Here is a 23,307-nt window from a genome sequence, read left to right as displayed (position 1 = left end):
ACGATATTCCATCTGTGCGGAATTGCTTGCGCGTTACGAAACTTGTTGAGCATCGTCACCGGCGATGATACATGGGTTCATCATTTCGAACCAGTAACAAAATGACAATTCATGGAGCGGCACCATACTACCTCTCTTCCGAAGAAAAAGTTCAAAGACGCGCCCTCAGCGGGTTAAGTCATGGCGACGATCTTCTGGGACTTCTGTTCGATGTCCTTCCTCGTGGTGCAACGATCAACTCTGAAGTGTGTTGTGCTACCCTCGGGAAATTGAGGAAACGACTTCAGCGTGTTCGTCGCCACAAAAATGCAATCGAACTTCTTCTTCTCCGTGACGACGCAAGGTCTCCCACAAGGTCTGCCACCGGAGAGAAGCTCACAAAACTTCATTTCCTCATCTCTCCTACATCTGGATCACGCACGTACCGACTTTCACGTGCTCGGCAAAATGAAGAACGCGCTCCGTGGGAAGCAGTAAGTGGATGATGGAAGGGTTACTGATGACGTTGGCTCCGACGTCGACTAGTAGAGTGGCACCACGCGAGTATTCAGGCCCTCAAAGTAAGATGGCGTAAGGCCGTCGCAATGAACGGAGATTATGTTGAAAAATAGAGTTGTAGGAAAAAGAGTATGGATTAATATGATGCGTTAGAATCCCCAATAAAACCAATCCGCTATCAGACAAAAATTTGTTGCATTTCTTATTGAACGCCCCTCGTAGCTATTTCACGGCACGTTTCAATTCCCGCGTGGACCAACAGTTCCCACCAGAGTAGGTCAAGCACTCCAGCGGCGCCAGAAGCCACGGGAATCGTCGAGCTGGCGGACGCAACGTCACGCCGGGGTTAGCTCTTGCAGTGTGGGACAGCTTGAGGGCAGTTGGAGTACAGAACAGGAGCGGCAACTTGAACTGGGAGCCGGTACCGGGCCGAGACAACACTGACTCAAAGGAAGGCCTCGGCGCTTGTTCGTGACGTCACGTCAGCTAGGCACGGCGAACGCCAGGTCTGTTGCAGGCATACTCATATCGGTGGTGTCTCCCTCTCTGACACAGGAAAATGTGAAACTATTGGCGGTAGTTGACCAACACACATTGTTCTGAGAGATTTCTGCAATCGATTAATCGTGCAATTCATTACACTTCTTAACAAATAGTGCACTCCTGAACTTAAATTTCCATCTGTTTTAAGGATTGACGTACAAAAACCACTTCACGGTCCAGCAGCAACAGAATTCGTCCTCCTTTACCTTATTTGTAAATCTGAGGAAGTTACGTTTGTACTGGGTTGCTTTTACAAGAAACTGTGAACATATTGGTGGTCTTCTTTAGGCATCTTGGTTGACTATGGGGCGAGGAGCACTGAATGTTAATGAAATATCTTGCGATTGTACACGTTGTGGGAGGGGATGGGGGACAGAAGAAGAGGCAAAAGAGAGATACTTGTTTTATCAAATAATTTTTTTTTATCTTATAAAGTTTCTCCTTTCAGTTGCAAGAGGGGAATATTTATCTTTTCTAATGTGCAAGTTTAAAAAAATTTAAGCTCAGCAGTATTTTCGATGTATGAAGCTATTTTGTTTCCTGTTTAGAATTCCTTTCGTTGAAAACGACTGTACTCTAATGACTGGCAACAGTTGGACATTTACACATGTAAGTTAGTTCACATTTCCAGTGACGATGTCAAACGAAAATAAAAAAAATAAATAAAAGAAACGAGTTAATTGTAAGGGGGTTGGGGTAAGTTTCTATAACAAAACGGATCAAGTAAATATAGTTACTTGGATGTAAAATTTCCGAAGCTTGCAATGGGGCAAAGCGTCTTCTCATATTGATCTACGTTTGTTTCGACAGGATTCAGTAATACAGAACTATGATCTTCATTTGTAGCTTTACGATAGTAAGAAAATCTTTCATGTAAATAAAACTGCAGAATCCAAAACAATACCAAACATTCTGTCCAAAAAGAAGAGATTTATAGTGATAAGCACGCCCAGGCGTTTCTGCCTGCAACAGACCTGGCGTTGGCCCTGCCTAGCTGACGTGACGTCACCAACGAGCGCCGAGGCCTTCTTTTGAGTCGGTGTTGGCCGAGAGCAGCAGCTGACGACGCTTGATGCGGTGAAGCGGTATGGCTGTCCCGTGGAGTTGCCGAAGTGAATGCAGTTCGGCTTAGGTGGAGGAGTCGGAAGCAGTTGGAATGTAAAAACACTCTGAAGCAGGCTCAACATGTCACCCATTAAAACAGTTGGAAGGCAGTGTGTAGTGCTGTTATATCGTTCTAATCATTGAGACTGTGCTGGCATTCTTGAACTGCCAAGTTTCTGGTTGATGAAACACATCGAGGCCGCTGTCGGGCCTGTAATTTGTGGAGCAGTGCACTGTACGATTGACTTGAATTTTCGTGAAATGTGGAGATGTCCGAATTTTTTAACGCAGTGATTTCTCTTAGGACTTGTATTGTAAGGATAAGGCTTCTTGTAATTGAAGTTGCTCTTCTGTGTGTCTTGTGCTTGTCTCTGAGATCCGAGGTCACCCTGGACCATTCTAGCAACTGGTAGAGAAGGTTGAGAATACCAGCCTTGCTCAAAGAGTTTGAAGAAAGCTCATGATCTGCGAATTGTGGCTCCCTGGTTGTGAGTCGAATGGAGGGGCTGAACCAGAGGCTTCGAAGGTTCTGTGACAAGCTAGGCATTGACTTCCATGGTTTGTACCACAGGACTGGAACTGTGCGGTTAGGACTCCGGTGTAAAGTGCCCAGCAGAGGTTCCTACCCAAGTAGCTGGCTACGTACGAGGCGTGCACATGTTTTTTAGATTATACGACTCTTCATCCTGTCCAGATAACGATATCTGTAGGATATCAGTGCAAGGGCAAAATAAATGTCCCCACACAGGGGAGAGCGCTAAAATCCTATTCGCAACAAAAGTCCAGAGGGAGATCCTAAAACAGCAGTAAATCTCACGTAATACTAGGTACACTAAGCTTCTTTAACCCGAAGGTGGCAAAAACAAGGCTTTTGGGGAAAATTTAACCATATATTACAGTGTACAGTATTACAGGAAAAGCTAATAGCAAATGGAAGTGGAGTATTTGTCGCTATAGACAAGGAACTCAAATCCACAGAGAACTGAATTGAAGCTGCATGTGAGACTCTTTGGACAAGACTTAGAATGAAAGGTGGGGATAAAATTATAATTGGATCTTTCTACCGACCATCAGCCTCATGTAAAAGAAAAGTTTACAAAAAAAATCTGTTTCCTTGTACGTAAGGTTCCTGGTCAGTAATCATCGGAGGAGCCTTCAATCATACAATCAACTGATATGATTAAAGTTTTTGTTAGTGATGAGCGTGGCGAAACATCCTGTTGATCTTTACCAAATACCTTCTCTGGAAACTTCTTATAATAGATAGATAGTTCAGAATCTCACCCATGACGGAAATACACTAGTGTGCAAAACCTAAGGACGAAAGCAATGTTTCACTGCCAATAACATAGCTCTATGAAACTTGGACCATACATAGAATGAACTGCTACAATGTAGTACAGAAGATAAGTCAAAGAAATACGCAAAGAGAGGAACAGAAACGAACTTCTATTCATAGACAATAATTAGACTGACGTCATCGCGATTTATGGTGGTCCCCTGGACGTTAAAAAAGGTAAGACATGGTTCTCAGTAGAATGTGTGATCACGAGGGACGGCAATGCCTACTCTGTAGCGTCCTGCCATGCTGGCCGCAAGGTTGGTAACGAGTCCTTGCAGTAGGGCGTCCCATTCCTCAAGCAGGGCAGTTACCAACTGCTGCAAAGCCACTGGTGCACGTGGACGTACCGCAATACGCATCCGACACGTCTTCGATGTTTCTGGGTGCATTACATATCCGTGTCTCTCGCCATATCGGGTGCGTCCAGAATTGTGAAACATGATTGTTTTAGTGGTAAAGGTGTTATGGTGTGGGAAGGCATAATGTTGCATGGGCCTACTGCCTCCAAATTTTTGCAGACGGTACATACATCGGTCAACGTTATCGCAACACTGTACTCCTTCTCCATGTGCATCAGGCCCCGACCTCATTTTTATGGATGACCGTACGCGAAAACATCGAGTTGCCCAAGTGAAAGAGCTCTTGGAACGAGAGGACATTCTGCGAATGGACTAGCCTGCCCGTTCCCCCGTCTTAAATCCCATCGAGCACATTTGGAGTGCGTCAACATGTACCAATAACAATTCAGCAGTTGCCGATTACGTTAGTGGAGGACTCAAGACCCCTACCACAAGATGACTCCTTACTAGCCGGCCGAAGTGGCCGTGCGGTTAAAGGCGCTGCAGTCTGGAACCGCAAGACTGCTACGGTCGCAGGTTCGAATCCTGCCTCGGGCATGGATGTTTGTGATGTCCTTAGGTTAGTTAGGTTTAACTAGTTCTAAGTTCTAGGGGACTAATGACCTCAGAAGTTGAGTCCCATAGTGCTCAGAGCCATTTTGAACCTTACTAACCCTGTGGCCATAGTGGGAGCATGCACTGCCGTCCCTTGGGCTCACACAAGCTATTAGGATCGACATCCTGTCTTTTGTAATATCCAGGGGACTATCCTGAATGGCGGTGAATCGGTGTAATTATTGAAAGAAAGTGACATTTCTTTTCATCTCACTGCGTATTTCTTTCAGATATCTTCTTTACTATACTGTAGGTTCTTTCTATGTCTGGTCCAAGTTTCATCGATCTGTGTTACTTGGCAGTGAAATATCACGTGAAAGTTACATTTGTCCTCAAATTTCCTACAACAATATATATTAGACTCAATGGTACAAACAAGGTTGATCTCTTTGAGGAAGTTCTCATAGAAACTGAGGTGGCACTGATAAAAATTATTACCGAAGTAAAATGGGCATCTAAAGAAACTAGGGAGATTTATACGTTCAATAAACTAGATAAATAAGCAGTAGAGTCGTATCTCAATGAGGAATTTATAATTTTTAGCCTAGGAAAGGAGCATGTAAAACACCTATAGTTCAATTTTAAGAGAACAGTTGACTATGCACTGGACAGATACGTGCTTAGTTGGATAGCTCATAATAGCAGTGACCGTCCTTCGTATACAGTGGCTGAAAGAAACCTTCTAAAGAGACAGAGCCTACTGCATAATAGGTGTAAAACAGACCATACGACTACAGATAGATAGCACGCTGAATTAATCGCGTTTAGCTGTCAAGAGAGCAATACCTGAAGCGTTAAATGAGTGCAGAATACTGTTGAAAGATCTCTGCTCTTGTGTAAAGGCTGTTAGCGGCACCAGAGTTATTGTCCAGTGATGGAAACTAAGCGCTCACTGCAATATCACGATAAATGTCGACAAAACTTAAGTCATTATGTTTACCTGCACTTCTGCTCTCCTCGTATTGGGGAAACCATTGGATACCGAACCTATGGTTATTAAGATTATTTATTTGTTTCATTGTCCTCCTCTCGCCCCATTCATATGTACCTATAGAAATAAAAGTACTTTTTATGTTGTAGGACCAGACACAAGTAGCCTTTGCCACGAATAAACCTCCAGTATGAAGAGGCGGACGTGCATGACCGTATTATACATTTAGGGAGGAGGTCATTTTGGAATTTCTTATTCTGTCACCAGACTCCGGCAAAGATTCAGTTGAGATCAACATTTTTAACCAAATTTTTGCCAACTACGACCTGCGCTTCGCAGTAATTCGTAATTAATAGATGTGAGGATGACCTAGAAAGAATGGAAACCCTTTATCCAATAAAGTAAAAAGTGACCTCCACCTGGACCAGAGTGACAAAGTAATTGACGCCTAGCTGCATACAAGGCTGCCGCCGTACCAACAGTTAATCAGAGAATGTGCTTGGTCGTACCTTGTGTTCCGTTCACCTTTTCAATTTACAGAAATTGCTCTAAGTGACCATTTCCTGCTTCCATGCATCCCTTGTGGCTGCATTACACGCTATGCCGTAAGTTCTGGAAAACCGCTGGTGCGTTCCGTATTTGGTGAAATCCAGATATGCTCCCTGAGAACATCGACACTGGGTACGGAAGTTGAACACACCAAGGATTTTGAATGACCTCGAACTAAAGAAATCCACTGGATTCAAATCTGGCTATCGTGGAGACCGTGCAGTGGATCCCCCTCGACCATTCCACACCTGTTCGGAAACTGGTTTTCGAGATACTGGCGAACGGTCCATGTGGAACACCCTAGTGCATACACCATATTTTTTGAATGACGTCTAAGAGATACGAGGTGTGGCTAGAAAAAAACCGGACTAGTACTGGTGAAACAATAAAACGAATGCAATAAGGCTGAAAGTCGCGTGGCCTGTCACGTGACTCTCGCTCCGCCTACTGCTCGAGTTTCATCTGCCTCCTGCACTCAGTCTGCCCGTGGCGTCTCTTTTAAGTAGTTGACGTTTTGTCTGTGCGTCGGAAAATGTTGAGTGTACAGAAAGAACAGCGTGTTAACATCAAATTTTGTTTCAAACTAGGAAAATCTGCAAGTGAAACGTTTGTAATGTTACAACAAGTGTACGGCGATGATTGTTTATCGCGAACACAAGTGTTTGAGTGGTTTAAACGATTTAAAGATGGCCGCGAAGACACCAGTGATGACACTCGCACTGGCAGACTATTGTCAGCAAAAACTGATGCAAACATTGAAAAAATCGCTAAACTTGTTCGACAAGATCGCCGTTTAACAATCAGAGCAGTGTCTGAGTTAACAGGAGTTGACAAGGAAAGTGTTAGGCAGATTCTTCATGAAAGTTTCAACATGAACAAAGTGTGTTCAAAAATGGTTCCAAAGTGTCTCACAATTGAACAGAAGGAACGCCGAAGAATGATTTGTTCTGACATCCTGGAAAACATTGAAAGTGATCCCACCTTCTTACAAAATGTTATTACTTGCGATGAATCGTGGTTTTTTACTTACGATCCCGAAACTAAACGCCAATCGATGCATTGGAAAACTCCTGGTTCTCCACGACAAAAAAAAAGCACGAATGTCAAAATCGAAATTCAAGGCAATGATGATTGTTTTTTTGACATCAAAGGGATTGTGCACATTGATTGGGTACCAGAGGGACAAACAGTGAATCAGCATTACTACATTAGCGTCCTGGCTACCCTACGTGAGCGAGTACGGAGAAAACGGAACGACTTGTGGAGAAAAAAGTCATGGATCCTTCACCAAGACAATGCCCCAGCTCACAGTGCGTTGTCAGTGAAGACGTTTTTGGCAAAACACAACATTCCCATCTTAGATCATCCACCCTACTCACCTGATTTGGCCCCCTGTGACTTTTTTCTTTTCCCTAAAGTCAAGTCAGCTTTGAAAGGAACTAGATTTGAGACTGTTGAAGCAGTAAAAGAAAAAGCGACGGAAGTAATGTATGGACTTACCGAAAATGATCTGCAGCATTGCTATGAACAGTGGAAAATTCGTATGGAGCGGTGAAGAGACCGAGGAGGAGAGTACATTGAAGGAGATAACATGAAATTGTAAATAATTGTAAATAAATGTTTTTTCCAGCATCAGTCCGGTTTTTTTCTAGCCGCACCTCGTATATCGTGAGGTAAAAGAACCACGTCATGTCTGAGAAACTGTAGATACGTTTGTTCTCTAAGACGTTGAGGAAAGAAGTGGGGGCCAATAAGTTGATCATGAATTATTCTCCCCCTTCCCCCCCACCTCAGTTGATGTAGGCCTTGTTGCACTTCATGAGGATTTCGATAAGCCAGACACATATCTGAGGTAAATTAAATAACCAGGAGTAGGAAATTCCTTTAATACAATCCTGCAATGAGTATCAAGCGCGTGTGCATTGTTCAAATGGTTCAAATGGCTCTGAGCACTATGCGACTTAACTTCTGAGGTCAGCAGTCGCCTAGAATTTAGAACTAATTAAATCTAACTAACCTAAGGACATGACACACATCCATGCCCGAGGCAGGATTCGAACCTGCGACCGTAGCGGTCGCTCGGCTCCAGACTGTAGCGCCTAGAACCGCTCGGTCACATCGGCCGGCCTCACACTCACTCCCCAATGAAATATTTGTCCAGTTCTTATTCATACGTACGTTTCGTAGCGTTTTTATGTCAAGAATAAATCTTTAATGTTTGACACACTTGTTTTTATACACCCTCTACATGTAGATATAGAGGATGACACGTGGAAGACAGACGGTTTCGAACTGCGTAGTTCTGAGAGCACGGTGGTGAGAGGAGATCGTGGCGGGGAGGGGTGGGGGATTAGTTACTCTCCACACAAGACGCCATTTTAGTTACAATGGAGCAGTGGCACTTGCAACGTCGTTTGTTCAGTTTCGTTAGAAGTGGCGATTCTGTTACAGTAACGCAGCGAATGTTTCGTTTACAGTTCAATCTGGATGAAAGGGATTTGAAATTGATTCCATATTTCTAGATCTTCAGAGTGCTTTTTACACTGTAGGAAATGCGGCAGGGAGCTGGTGTTGAGTGGAAAGGTACTGAGCCATAATGCATTTATTAACGTTTCTAAAAACACTAATCATTTATTTTTTAAAGCAAATATCCAAGAATAACATTAACTGAAAAGATTAAATTTCAATAACCAGCTGATGGCAAACATCTCAAAAGGGCAACAGTATAACATCACTTCGTTTTAGTAAAGAATATCAAATGAAGTAAAAAAAATACATTTACATTATAAACAGCAAAACATATAATCAAATGATTATACCACAAATATCAACCATCGGCTATTGCAAGTAATCATCAAAACGTCATTGCCTTCGAAGTAGCCAAAATGACAGACAAAGGTGGTTCACATTTATGATGATAGAGGCAGTGACAGAGGTGACGCCAGTAGAAACAATCCCTCCTTCTCTGCTAACATAGGACGGCAGTTTCCGCTACCACAGTAGTAGAAACCTTCATTAAAAATTTCGATCATGGTACTCGGGCATCTTTAACAAGATCACAGTTAACAAGAGATACAATCACCTGTACTGTAACACAGAGACAACTCGTTAATTGTTTAGTAAAAATCAAGATACTACAATGCTTGTTTAGTTGTTTTTTTTTCGTAGATGCAAACAATTTAGTGAAAGCTCGAGCTCGTGATACTAGCCAACACGTAGCTATAGACATGCCTCAGAAATAAGGTGGCTAGATTCAACAATGATTTTCGTAAATCAGATTTATACCTGCATTCTATACTCTTAGATTCTAAAATCAGTTCGTGATAGTGACAGCCACAAGCCAACACATAGACAGAACTGGACTCAAGTAGTATCAGGCAAAAACACATTTATATACATAAAAACGGGCAACCAGGATACGGAGAAAAAAATAGCCACCGCACGACACCAAGTGACGTGCACACTAATCTGATGCTCACCGTGGTTTCTCGTGAAATCCAGCGCCCATTTACAAACGCTTGCTTAGAGACCGCCGAGAGAAGTGTGTAACGAAGTTTACTCGCAATCGGAAACCCACGGGTATCATCTAGCAGACGCCACCGCGCCCAGTACTTGCAAAGTTTTTGTCCGCAGCTCGTGGTTCGATTCCCGGCGGGGTTAGGGATTTTCTCTGCCTCGTGATGACTGGGTGTTGTGTGATGTTCTTAGGTTGGTTAGGTTTAAGTAGTTCTAGGGGACTGATGACCATAGACGTTAAGTCCCATAGTGCTCAGAGCCATTTTCCGCATCTCGTGGTCGTGCGGTAGCGTTCTCGCTTCCCACGCCCGGGTTCCCGGGTTCGATTCCCGGCGGGGTCATGGATTTTCTCTGCCTCGTGATGGCTGGGTGTTGTGTGCTGTCCTTAGGTTAGTTAGGTTCTAGGGGACTGATGACCATAGATGTTAAGTCCCATAGTGCTCAGAGCCATATCAACCATTAGCCACTTGCAAAGTTCACACCGGACTCCAACCCAGCACGGCACCACAGTGGACAAAATGGCTCTGAGCAGTTTGGGACTTAACTTCTGAGGTCATCAGTACCCTAGAACTTAGAACTACTTAAACCCAACTAACCTAAGGACATCACACACATCCATGCCTGAGGCAGGATTCGAACCTGCGACCGCAGCGGTCGCGCGGCTCCAGACTGTAGCGTCTAGAACCGCTCGGCCACCACGGCCGGCCCACAGTGGACACAAACTGCTTGGAACTTCTATAGCAGAGGGCACGCCGAATACCGTGCGTTCTTCCAAAGTAGCTTTTAACGACCAGTGTTCACGGCTGCGACCAACCCTCAGCCCCGCCAAACCCGCAGTGAGCAAAGGTACAAGTCTTGCCAACGGTCCACGGCAGACGCTTGGCCACAACACGCCGCCCCACTAACGCTCTTTGCCGTCCGTGTCACACTGTCGCCGCAGCCCTTAACTCTCTTCTCCTCCGACCTGCCCTTCCACCGGCGACAGTAACGCTCTGTGCGCTCTTTCGGCCAGAGGGATTCCAAATCTGCGGGAATTACGAAAAATTAAACGGGGTAGCACAGCACACTGTACAGCACAAGCGGCTTGTAACGAAAAGCGTGCTTATGGAATATCGTATCAGTTACGTGACTGGATTCGTGATTTCCTATCAGAGGAGTCGCAGTTCACAGTAACTGACGTAAAATAATCGGGTAAAATAGAAGTGTGTTCTGGCGTTCCACAATGTAGTGTTGTAGGCCCTCTGCTATTTATTATCTACATAAACGATTTAGGACACAATCTGAGCAGCCGTCTTAGGTTGTCCGCAGATGGCGCTGTCGTTTATCGACTAGTAGTCATCAGAAGACCAAAACAAATTTAAAAATGATTTAGAAAAGATATGTATGGTGCAAAAATTAGCAATTGGCCCTAATTAATGAAAAATTTGAGATTATCCACATGAATGCTAAAAGGAATTCGTTAAACTTTGGTTACAAGATAAATCAGTCAAATCTGAAGGCCGTAAATTCAATAAAATACCTAGGAATTACAGTTATAAACAACTTAAATTGGAAAGAACACACAGAAAATGTTGTGGGAATGCAACCAAAGGGTGCGTTTTATTGGCAGAACACTTAAAAACTGTAACGGGTCTACTTAACACACTGCTCACACCACCCTTGTCCGTCCTCATTCGGAGTACTGATGCACGGTCTGGGATTCTTACAAGATAGGATTAACGGAGTACATCGAGAAAGATCGGAGGAGAGCAGCACGTTTTGTATTATCGTGAAACAGGGAGGAGAGTGTCACGGACATGATACAGGATTTGCGATAGACACCATTGAAACAAAGGCGTTTTTCGTTGAGGTGGAATTTTCTCACAAAATTTCAATCAACAACTTCCTCCTACGAATGCGACAATATTTTGGTGACGCGGACCTGCAAAAGGAGAAACGAACAACATAATGAAATAAGGAAGATCAAAAAATGGTTCAAATGGTTCTGAGCACTATGGGACTTAACTTCTAAGGTCATCAGTCCCCTAGAACTTAGAACTACTTAAACCTAACTAACCTAAGGACATCACACACATCCATGCCCGAGGCAGGATTCGAACATGCGACCGTAGCGGTCCCGCGGTTCCAGACTGTACCGCCTAGAACCGCTCGGCGACTCCGGCCGGCTCAAGGGAGATCAGCTCTCACGTTAAGATACAGTTGTTTGTTTTTTCCGCTGGCTGTTCGAGAGTGGAATAATAGAGAATTATTATGTAGGTGGCTTGACGAACCCTCTGCCAGGCACTTAAGTACGCACGTAGATGTAGTTGGACAAATATGACCCCAGCGGACGAGCAGGCTTAACCACCGCGTCTTCCGATGTCAGCGGATGAAAACGGGCAAACAGTGTGTCACATCTTCGGTAGTGGAGTGTGCGGCAGCTGGGGGTTTTTAATCGTGATACACTCGCAGCACGCGCGCCGGGCCTTCACGGTGGGCGGAGGGCAACGGTGGGGGCGGCGGTGGCGGTAGCGGCGACGGCACTTTCCCAGGGCGGCGGGGCGCCCCACGGGAGCGGCTGCGGTGTCGGATGTCGCTGCCGCGACCCCGCAGCGGGTCACCGGGGCGGCGCGGCGCCAGGGCGTGAGAAACACTGTACGCTACTCCTCTGTGGCAGCCGCCGGCGATATCGGAGACGGCGGGCAGCGGCCAGCGGCCGAGCGCTGCCGCACGCGCCACGCGCCTTGGCTGCCCGGTAAACCGTACAAGTGCTCCGCTGTAAGTCGGCGTCTCTACCGAGATTCACTCCTCTCAGTCAGCTACTGACAACGTATATCAGTACCGAACGACCACAGAGCACTGTGATCACTTCCAACGTAGAGGAAGACACAGCCTAAGTCACCTTTTTATTTGACTGGATAACCGGTTTCGGCTCGTTTTAGATACTCAAATCCACTAATTGCCAATTAAGCGCAGGTCTTCACTTGGTAAAGGTTCGGTCAAAAATGTTGATTCCAATTGAATCTTTGGCGGCAGTAGGTTACAGAAGAAAAAATAACCTTCTCCCTAACTTCATTACAGAGTCATCCATGTCCTCTCTTAATCCCGCAGATTTAGTTGTGACGTCATGTGTATTTATCTGGTTCAGCCATATTCAAAGAACTCGACTATTACGAGGTCTGTTCCAAAAATTCCGGAATATTCGTAATTTTACGCCAATGGTGTGTTGGAGCGAAATGAGGTTGACATCCCTGCACACGCCTATGTTTAAAATGTAACTGCCGGAAGTTGCATCGTTGTATGTATGTTAGTTATTGTTCATTGCTGTATTTGAGCACAGTTTGCTAATTTCTACATGACAGACTTTGAGGAGCAACGCGTCTGCATTAAATTTTGTGTGAAACTTAAGGAAATCTTTACAGAGACGTAACACATGACGCAGATAGCATACGATTTTCAGTGCTTAAGCCGTACTCGGTTTTACGAACAGTTCACACGGTTTGAAAATGGCCGGACGGAATTTAAAGATGACCATCGTTCAGGACTCCCTACGACGTCTACCCACGACGCTTATTGTGCATCAGTCGAAGACTGACTATCCGAGAGATTGCAGAAGAATGTAACATTTCAGTTGGATCATATTATGAAATCCTGTGAGAAGGAGACGGCGTCAAATGTGGCGAGACAACTCTTGGCTCATGTATCACCATAAAGCACCAGCACATTCAACCCTGTTGGTGCGTGACTGCTGCGCAAAAAACGAAATCACTGTGCTGCCTCATCGTCCGTACTCTCTAGACCTGAATCCTGTGGACATTTTTATTTCTTTTACTTCGAAAGTTGAAAACCCCGTTGAGAGGACGAAGATTTGCAACGAAGGACCAGATGAAAGTAAATTCGCAGACGGAGCTTTGCGCGATCCAGAAAGAGGCGTAACATGACGGCTTCTGGAAGTGGAAATGGCGTTGGCAGCGGTGTATCAATTGTGGAGAAGAGTATTTCGGAGGAGACCGCGCACAATAAGTAAAAGGTAAGCATGGAAAAATTTTGTTCACCAAGTTCCGGAATTATTTGCTCACACCTCGTATGCAGGATGAGGCAGCTAAGACAGGCCACCCCAAATGTATCCAGAATGACTAAATATATCGAGATGCAGTTGTCGCTAAGTTATGGTGCACAATATGCCGAATTTCCTGACGTTGCAAGTACTGTTTATCTCTCACAGCCGCCGGCCGCTGTGGCCGAGCTGTTCTAGGTGCTTCAGTCTAGAACCAAGCGGCTGCTACGGTCGCAGGTTCGAATCCTGCCTCGGGAATGGATGTGTGTGATGTCCTTAGGTTAGTTAGGTTTAAGCAGTTCTAAGTCTAGGGGACTGATGACCTCAGATGTTAAGTCCTATAGTGCTTAAAGCCATTTGAATCATTTGCTCACAGTCGCCGAATTACGACACCGACTTTACTTTCGTTTCCCCTGACGTAACAATATACTTTTCTCTGTGACATTTGACGGAAACTTCCAACAGAACTTCAACGACATAACATCAATGGGACTTGTTCAAATACTATCAAGATAAGAACGCCGCAAACCAAAGTCTCGCCTTCAGGACTATAGGTTCCACAAACGTCTGCCTTGTTATACCGGACTGACATTCGTAGGAAGAATCTTCTATTCATCGGCACAAGAAGTGGCTTACAAAACACTTTTTCGGCCTATTCTTGAGTATTGTTGCCAGGTAGGGCTAATAGAAGAGATAGAGAAGAGACCAAGTGAAGAACGGCGTGTTTCGTCACGGGATTCTTCAGTCAGCGTGAGGGCGCTACGGAGGTGTTCACAAAACTTCAATGACACGTTATACAAGAGAGACACTGTTCATCACAGAGAGGCTTACTATTCGAAGTCCGAGAGAGTACGTTCCGGGAAGAGTGGGACAACGCCTTACTTCCTCCCATGCACATCTCGCGAAATGATCACAACAAGAAACTTCGAGCAATAGAAGCTGAATCAAAGGTTTACCGACAGTCTTCTCACATTAGTGAGTGAAACAAGAAAAGGGCGGTCGGTTAACGGTACCAGAAATAGCCTTCGCCACACACCGTCAAGTGGCTTGGGGAGTGTAAATTTAGATGTAGACACAATAACGATATAAGCGAATTCTTTATTTTCTTTTTCCATGATGATGATACCTAGCTTGTTGCTGCTGTGCAGTTAATGTAATCAAAGACCATCAAGTTTCCATCGTGATCTTGCTTCCAAAAAATGGTTCAAATGGCTCTGAGCACTATGGGACTTTACATCTGAGGTCATTAGTCCCCTAGAACTTAGAACTACGTAAGCCTAACTAACCTAAGGACATCATACACATCCATGTCCGAGGCAGGATTCGAACCTGCGACCGTAGCAGTCATTCGGTTGTACATCTACATCTACATCAATGCTCCGCAACCCACCTGACGGTGTGTAGCGGAGGGTACCTTGAGTACCTCTATCGGTTCTCCCTTCTATTCCAGTCTCGTATTGTTCGTGGAAAGAAAGATTGTCGGTATGCCTCTGTGTGGGCTCTAATCTCTCTGATTTTATCCTCATGGTCTCTTCGCGAGATATACGTAGGAGGGAGCAATATAGTGCTTGACTCCTCAGTGAAGGTATGTTCTCGAAACTTCAACAAAAGCCCGTACCGAGTTACTGAGCGTCTCTCCTGCAGAGTCTTCCACTGGAGTTTATCTATCATCTCCGTAACGCTTTCGCGATTACTAAATGATCCTGTAACGAAGCACGCTGCTCTCCGTTGGATCTTCTCTCTCTCCTCTATCAACCCTATCTGGTACAGATCCCACACCGGTGAGCAGCATTGAAGCAGTGGGCGAACACGTGTACTGTAACCTACGATTAATTTTATATGGTCATTCCATTTTAAATCATTCCTAATGCCTACTCCCAGATAATTTATGGAATTAACTGCTTCACGGGGTTGCTGACGTGCTGTATTGTAGCAAACTGATAAAGGATCTTTCTTTACATGTATTCGCAGCACATTACACTTGTCTACATTGAGATCCAATTGTCATTCCCTGCACCAAGCGTCAATTCGTTGCAGATCCTCCTGCATTTCAGTACAATTTTCCATTGTTACAACCTCTCGATATACTAAGCATCATCCGCAAAAAGCCTCAGTGAACTTCCGATGTTATCCACAAGGCCATTTTTATATATTATGAATAACAACGGTCCTACTACACTCCCCTGCGGCACACCTGAAATCACTCTTACTTCGGAAGACTTTTCTCCATTGAGAATGATATGCTGCGTTTTGTTATCTAGGAACTCTTCAGTCCGGACTGATGCGCCTAGACCACTCGGCTACTGCGGCCGGCATCTTTCTTGCACTGATAAGAAAATTTTTACAGTGCATGTGCCACAAAATTTTGTTTTATTCGAGTGTTAAGAATAATGGGAAAATACTTTCGCCTACTGATATTGTCTCCGGCATAAGTGCTATACGGGCCACACAACAGACATTTTGTCCGAGGCGCTTCCTAGATAGCGCAGACTACAAGACTATCAAATAGACCATTCAACCGCCAATACCTACGTGTGTCCACCGAAAGAATGACATTCATATGCCAAGCACGTCATTTAAACAATCGCATGCCAACACTCGGCCAGTTATCTCAGTTACTGCAGTCATCATTCAGCAGGTGTCAGCAGTTAACGTCACAGTGCAACACTTCCAGTTGTCGCCACAGTTTACGTCGAATGTGAAACATTATTCAAAGTCATAGGCAATATTTATCCATTGCGAGACTGATGTTAAAAACTGTAATCCATCCGAATTTCAACTGAATTCGTCAGCAATAATCAACTGTGTCAGGTTAGATTGGGTTCATCAGTGGCACGTTTTCTCACAGAGTAGACGTTGAGTATATTATTTTGAAGTCCGATTGTTCTGGTATTGAGCCGGCGAGAGTCAGTATTCTCATTCTCCACACTGAAGAGTGGCGCTGTTGTGGTGGCTGAAGTAACCTCTTTGGCCACGGCTGCAAGTCTGGGAGAAACAGAACTGCCCAGCGCTGGACTTAGTCTCTGGTACGCTAATGAGTCAGGCGTGGCGAGCAAGTGCTGGGAACAACAGCAGTGGGCAGTTAGTGGGACCCACGAGAAACACTGTCCCCCGCGGGGGTGAAACTTATATCAGGGCTTCTGGTAGCAGGCCCTTGGTTCTCTGCCACGCCACTTGGAGCGCTCCAAGTTTATCAATCCATCATACATAATTCTCAAACATATACACCATCAAAGTATACCATACAGCACACTACGTATTTCTAACAACTCGAGCATAGTCCTTAATCTACGATCTATCTCTATGCGGATGGGAGTCACAGAGCATTCTCGCAGTCTTAGGATAAAATTAGAGACTGGAAGACGCACCTCGCACTGTCTTTGACCAGCCCGCCCTGCAACACTATCATCACCGATTGAATCTGCAGCTGACCAGAAGTAGACTGCTACATTCCGCGTCTCGTGAATGAATGGAGCTTGCCAAGTCCTCGCCCGTCAAAGTGCACAAAATTTATCCAGACGCGCCCATGTCGAGGAGGTTAGCACCCCCTATCGGTGTATAGTAACAGATTTTAAAGGGTTGTGATGTAACAGCAGACGGTTAAGAAGAACAAGAAACGGGTGGTTTTTATGGATGATGAAGCTCCAGGCAAGTGAAGTTTGAAGCATTTTACGTAAATCAACTACGCTATCAATTTTAAAGTATTGATCTAGTGTCTGGGATCAGTACCAGGAGGGTATTGGTAAGAGAAACATAAACACGCACTCCTAAGGCTACACAGTTCTGCACTTAAAACATGCTATAATGTTAGATCGCTTGAGTTCCCAGCCTGTCAGTCATGTGGAATGCAGCGCTGTTGATATTCCAATGTAAGAAATATGCCTTCAGCGCATGACATACATCCTTCTATCAGGTTTGTCTACGATAAACTATGGTAATAAACTGTAAAACGAAAAAACGTCTTCCTTAAAACAGTGGCTCGGTGTGATACGTGTACAATGCAGCTCTCCAGAGATGTACAGCGTCCACGGTTCACATCCGATCATGGTTCAGAAATTATACTATGCTCGTATCAGTCCTATAAAAATGATCATTAGTAATGGAGAATACCTCCTACAAGGAAAAGGATAAAAGCATAGCAGCAGCGACCGACATGTGAAATTACAAGTCACGCCACCACTAACTGCAAACAGCACATCCGTCAAGCAGATGTGTACTTGGGGATTTCAGTGTCTCACAAACGCCTTTCGCTAACTTAGAATCATCTTAGTTATGAAACTGAAGTCTCGATTTTACCCAAGGTGCGACAAGTGAATGGAGTACATCACAAAAATCTTCGTTCGTTTAGAGGAATGTGTCGAAACAGGATAGTCACGTTTCATCACGCATGAGATGGAAGTCCTCTGATGACGGAGAGGTTTACTGTTAACGATCGCAGGTAGATAGTGCTTTAAGTGAAATACAGAACACGTGGTTGTGTACGAGTCGAACACAGGCTATGTCACATGACATGCATTCTGACACAACAGCGTAAAAAATGGTTAAATGGCCTGCGCCACCATCTCCTCCCGTTTCTAGAAAGCATCATCAGTACCTCATTACAGCTCCATCTCAATCGACCACCCCGTCCACTCTCTGTTATCCTGTAACGCATATGCATGTAAGTTTGGTGACATAGGGTTCTCTGTTTTCCTTAAAAGCGTCAAATACAGTAGTCAACTAGCGTGTTATCACTGTTACCTCAATAGACATACAGTGGAATGCTGCCTCGACGGAAAAAAAGGAACTGTTTCCCTGGTTCCCTTCACTTCCAAGTCGACGTTTTCTCGCATTCCTCTTGCTGTCTCATACTTGTCCCCATGAATAAGAATTGTTCTGCACCAACCAGAAGACACCCAATTACTTTCTCAGTTTCCCCGCATTTCAGCGAATTTTCCATCATTTTTCGCAATTCTATCGATTTTTTTGGGTCGAGAGATCATGACATAACTGCGCGCTACTGATAGAACAGTATTTCCAAAAAAATGGTTCAAATGGCTCTGAGCACTATGGGAATCAACTTCTGAGGTCATCAGTCCCCTAGAACTTAGAACTACTTAAACCTAACTAACTAAGGACATCACACACATCCATGCCCAAGGCAGGATTCGAACCTGCGACCGTAGCGGTCTCGCGGTTCCAGACTGTAGCGCCTAGAACCACACGGCGACTGCGGCCGGCCAGTATTTCCAGAGGATTTCGGTAGAGGACGCTCCTGTGACGGCCGCCAATGCGCATGCGTTTCCGCGTCAATTTTTGCTATAAAGTCGACTCCGGAAACACAGTCTTCACGTGCTACCGGTTGGATCCCTGGAAGTGTTTTATTGTACGAGTGCGTTTCCGTGTCGTATCGTTGTACTTTTCACCGTATATCCGCGTAGTTTACGTGCCTTTTCGGCGTTGGTATTTCGTAGTTTTTGCCCCAGATTAGCTGGGAAGTTTTTGGTGTGCTTAATCCTCTCGTGCTGGGCCCCTGGATACGTCAGGCGGACCCATGTCTGCAACGTTCGCGGCTCTCCGACTCTTCCATCGCCGCCCCTCGGGGTGAATCGCGTCGGAAACGCCGCCCACCTTGGCTTCCAGTCGCGCCGCATGCACTGCCCCCCTCGCAGCAGGCGAAGGATCGTTTGAATCACGCCAACCGCCACAAATCGCCTGTGTATACCACCGGTACTGAAAACGATCACCGTGTTCACCGTGGCGACTGTCCAGCATCCTGTGTCAGGCACCGTTCTTCCGTGTCGTCGTCGTCCGACGACTCACCTGACTGCTTAGTAATTGATCTTTCTCATAGTGAGGCGGCTGACGTCTTGGCTGTGTCTGACCACCATCCGGCTGTACCTATGAGTTCACCTCTTCCTGCGTTTTCCCGCTACCGTGGTGAGTTTCTGGGCACCCTGACCCAGTCGGCAAGTCCTCTGGCCGTCGCTCCAGACGCTCCTGCGCCCACGCGGGCCGTGGTGACAGCATATGGAGCTCGGATACCTCCCTTCCACCTGATGGTGCTGTGGATGAGGAAGTGGCTCCTGCTCCCGACCCTCCTTCTCAAGATACCCCGTGAAGCCCTCTGAAGAAACAGAAGATACCCCCTATTGGGGTATATAATGTCACTAATTATACAAAACTGAACACTGAGCTCCAGAGGCTCATTTTCGGCCAATTGCGAGCTGTTTACCATAAAGATTATGAGAAATACCTGCTCAACAGTATGGACGACTATCTTACCATTCCCGACTTTGTCAAATCAAAGGTGATGCCTTACTTTACTTACCAGACTTTTGGTAATCGTCAAACCAACATCTTCATCAAGAACTTGACACCAGAGGTTACGGCAGAGGAGGTCAAGGAGGGACAGCTTTGGCTCCATTTTCAAGACCCTTTGGTCCACCAGTATAGCAAGAGGGATTCTGAGACCCGGGCATTGACCCCCTGCCCTACCCACATCGTCTCCCTTTTCCAGAGGAAGAAAATAGAGCCGATTTACCAAAATCCGGCACCTTCTTTGCTCGTAGGCCCAGACTGAACTGTACGAGGGCCACAATGGACCAGTCATCTGCTTCAAATGCCAACATTTCCAACATACTGGGAATTACTACTCCCTGCGGTGTATTAATTGTGCTGGCCACAATTAGTGGAGAACTGCATGCTCCCCACCTCGGAGAAACCTACCTGTGACAGGTGTTTGACCACGACCTATGATCCTCACCACATGGCATCCTGGAGGGGGTGCCCTGTTTACCAGAAAGCACTGAAATCTTCCTGTCCCCCAAAAAGAAACCAAGAACAAATCAGCCTCCACACAACCAACTTTCCTGTTTTGTAGGGCCAGCCTGGTGCGCCGCCCTCAGCAGCTGCTCTGGCACCAGCCACTCAGGCACCGGACAGTTCTGTGGCACCTGTGCCCCCTTCTGTCCAGACTCCCATGACATCCTTTGCTGCTGCAGCCCGGTCTCTTCCTCATTGTTCGTCTTCCACGACAGCTTTCACTATTCACCGACTACAGGAGCCAGGTGCAGCCCCCTCCAGTCCACCTGTAGCCAGATCCCGGGCCTCTGCCTGTACCCGCACTCTGTCTACTACTGTGCCGCCGCAGAGGCAAGCAGCCCACTCGGAACCATCCCCTAGTGGTGGAGACTGATGCGTCCCTTCGGAAGGACATGCACGAAATCGTTCAGGTCATCTTCTTCATCAAACATCACATCTGGGCTGTTATTGGTGACACTGCACACAAAATCCGTCGGTCAGAGGATGGGCTATCCTAGGTCATCGCCCTAGTGGAAGGACTTAGTCAAATACTGGTGTAGTGGCGAATTGACCACCACACCACCACTAGCCCCCTCAGTCTCTTGTCACGTGCATTTTTAATGCCAATGGCATAAAACAGATGAAGACAAAGTTGAATGCCTTCCTCCATGACCATTGTGTGTATGTTTTACTGGTCACAGAAACACACCTAAAACCGGCGGACGATTTCCACCTTCGCAATACGGTGTGTTACTGCTCTGACCACCTCAACTGTTGTGGTGGAGGCATGGCAGTGCTCCTCGACAAAGTTCTTGTCCATACCCAAGAGACTCTCCAGCCAATGGAACACATAGAAGCCAAGAGGTTACCGTCTCCACACACCTAGGTGCAATTACCTTTGCAGCAGCGCATCTGAGCCCACACAAGCCACTGCTGGAAGCAGACCTCCGCACACTGACATTCTTCAGCTGGCTAATCTTTGGGGCGTATCTCAATACCAAGCACCCAGCTTTGCATTCTCGGGTCTCTTAACCCCAAAGGCCGGCTCCTCCTTGACCTGGAGGATAATTTAGAGCTATCAGTCTATCTCCCCCACGAACCTACCCATATCCCAGTCTGTTGTAACTGCCAGCCAGACGTTCTGGATGTGACTATCTTCAAAAAATCGGCACTCAGTTTTCACTGGAAGTTCTCCACGAACTGACCTCCAGCACCTCACCAATGGTACCCTTTCATTAGATGTTCATTCCACTGTGACCCTCATCGAGTGGGACAAGTTTGCCAGGGTACTTAATAAAATCACTCGACACGATCTTGACATGACAACACTGGCCAATATAGTCCATGCCATGGATTACCTTACTACCAAAATACAGAAAGCACTGAAACTCTCCACTTCCACTGTACCTCGGGCGTTAAACCCCTGGACGATTTGCCTCCTCTGTTGTGGAAGCTGATGGTGCAAAAGAACTGGTACTGCCGGCAGTGGAAGCAGTTTCACGATCCTCGGGACAAATGCCAAATGAGACGCCTCGAGCGCTAATTCTAACACCAGCTCGCCGACTGGAGGTCCAAACAATGGGAGGACAGGATGTCCGCTTTCCTCCTCCACCATAAGTCTGACTGGGCTGCAATTCGCACCCTGCAGTGTTATATGCAGGAAATGCTGGCGGACGTCAGGGACCTTTCTCTGGATGAACTACAGGATGAACACAATGTCCTGACAGCTGTTGCCACTTTCTGCAACCGCCCACCCGAGTCTGCCTCCATCCTTATGTCCAAGGCAGAAATTCGGGCCGCGCGGAATTAGCCGAGCAGTGTAAGGCGCTGCAGTCATGGACTGTGCGGCTGGTCCCGGCGGAGGTTCGAGTCCTCCCTCGGGCATGGGTGTGTATGTTTGTCCTTAGGATAATTTAGGTTAAGTAGTGTGTAAGCTTAGGGACTGATAACCTTAGCAGTTAAGTCCCATAAGATTTCACACACAAGAATACAAGAAATTCGGCGTATCCTACGATGGAAATGTGGCCAGTCGGCCCCTGGATTGAACGGAATTTTAAATGAACATCTTTGCCACCTTCCCCACACGCCTCTCATCTTGTTCACTAAGATTTTAAACTGTTGTCTCACGTCTAGCTTTTTCCCACCTCAGTGGAAACAAGCCAAGCTGATTGCGATCCCCAAGTGGTTCAAGGACCCTGTGGTCTCCACCAACAACAGGCCCATCAGCGTCCTAAATACGCTGGCGAAGGTCTTTGAATCTATGGTCCTCCACTGACTTTCCCAACCTCTGGTGGCGGCTAGGACGATCCGACCTGAACCGTTTGGATTCACTTCGCACCTCTCTGCGGAACGTCAGGTCCTACGGATCACTGAACACATCAGCAAAGACTTCAACATCGTCAAGTCGACAGATGCCGTTTTTCTGGACTTGCAGAACGCCGATGACAAGTTATGGCAAGACAAACTCATACACAAGATGCTGACGCAGACCCCTATACCAGACATTTGTGTCAAGAAATGGTTCAAATGGCTCTGAGCACTATGGGACTCAACTGCTGAGGTCATCAGTCCCCTAGAACTTAGAACTAGTTAAACCTAACTAACCTAAGGACATCACAAACATCCATGCCCGAGGCAGGATTCGAACCTGCGACCGTAGCGGTCTTGCGGTTCCAGACTGCAGCGCCTTTAACCGCACGGCCACTTCGGCCGGCTTGTGTCAAGATCTCGGAAGAATTCCTCCGCAGAAAGGACTTTCCTAGTGGCCCAATGGGGAATGCATTCCGACATTCGCCAATTGTTGGCGGGCACTCCACAAAGATCGGTGTTGTCTCCCATCCTTTTAAATAACTATGTGAATGATACGCCGGTCATCCCCGAGTGCCACCTGCCACAATATCCTGACGACACAGCACTATATACCACTAGCCGTATTACTGACGCTGTCGTCGCCGGCCTCCAGTGACAGGTGGACGCTACCATCACCTGGTGCCGGACAAGCAAAATAGCTCTCAGTGCCACCAAAACTACGGCAGTCTGTTTCATGAAAGGG

Source organism: Schistocerca americana, chromosome 5 (assembly GCF_021461395.2).
Source record: "Schistocerca americana isolate TAMUIC-IGC-003095 chromosome 5, iqSchAmer2.1, whole genome shotgun sequence".
Taxonomy (NCBI): Eukaryota; Metazoa; Arthropoda; class Insecta; order Orthoptera; family Acrididae; genus Schistocerca; species Schistocerca americana.
The sequence above is the reverse complement of the archived record's forward strand: the minus strand, read 5'-3'. Positions refer to the sequence as shown.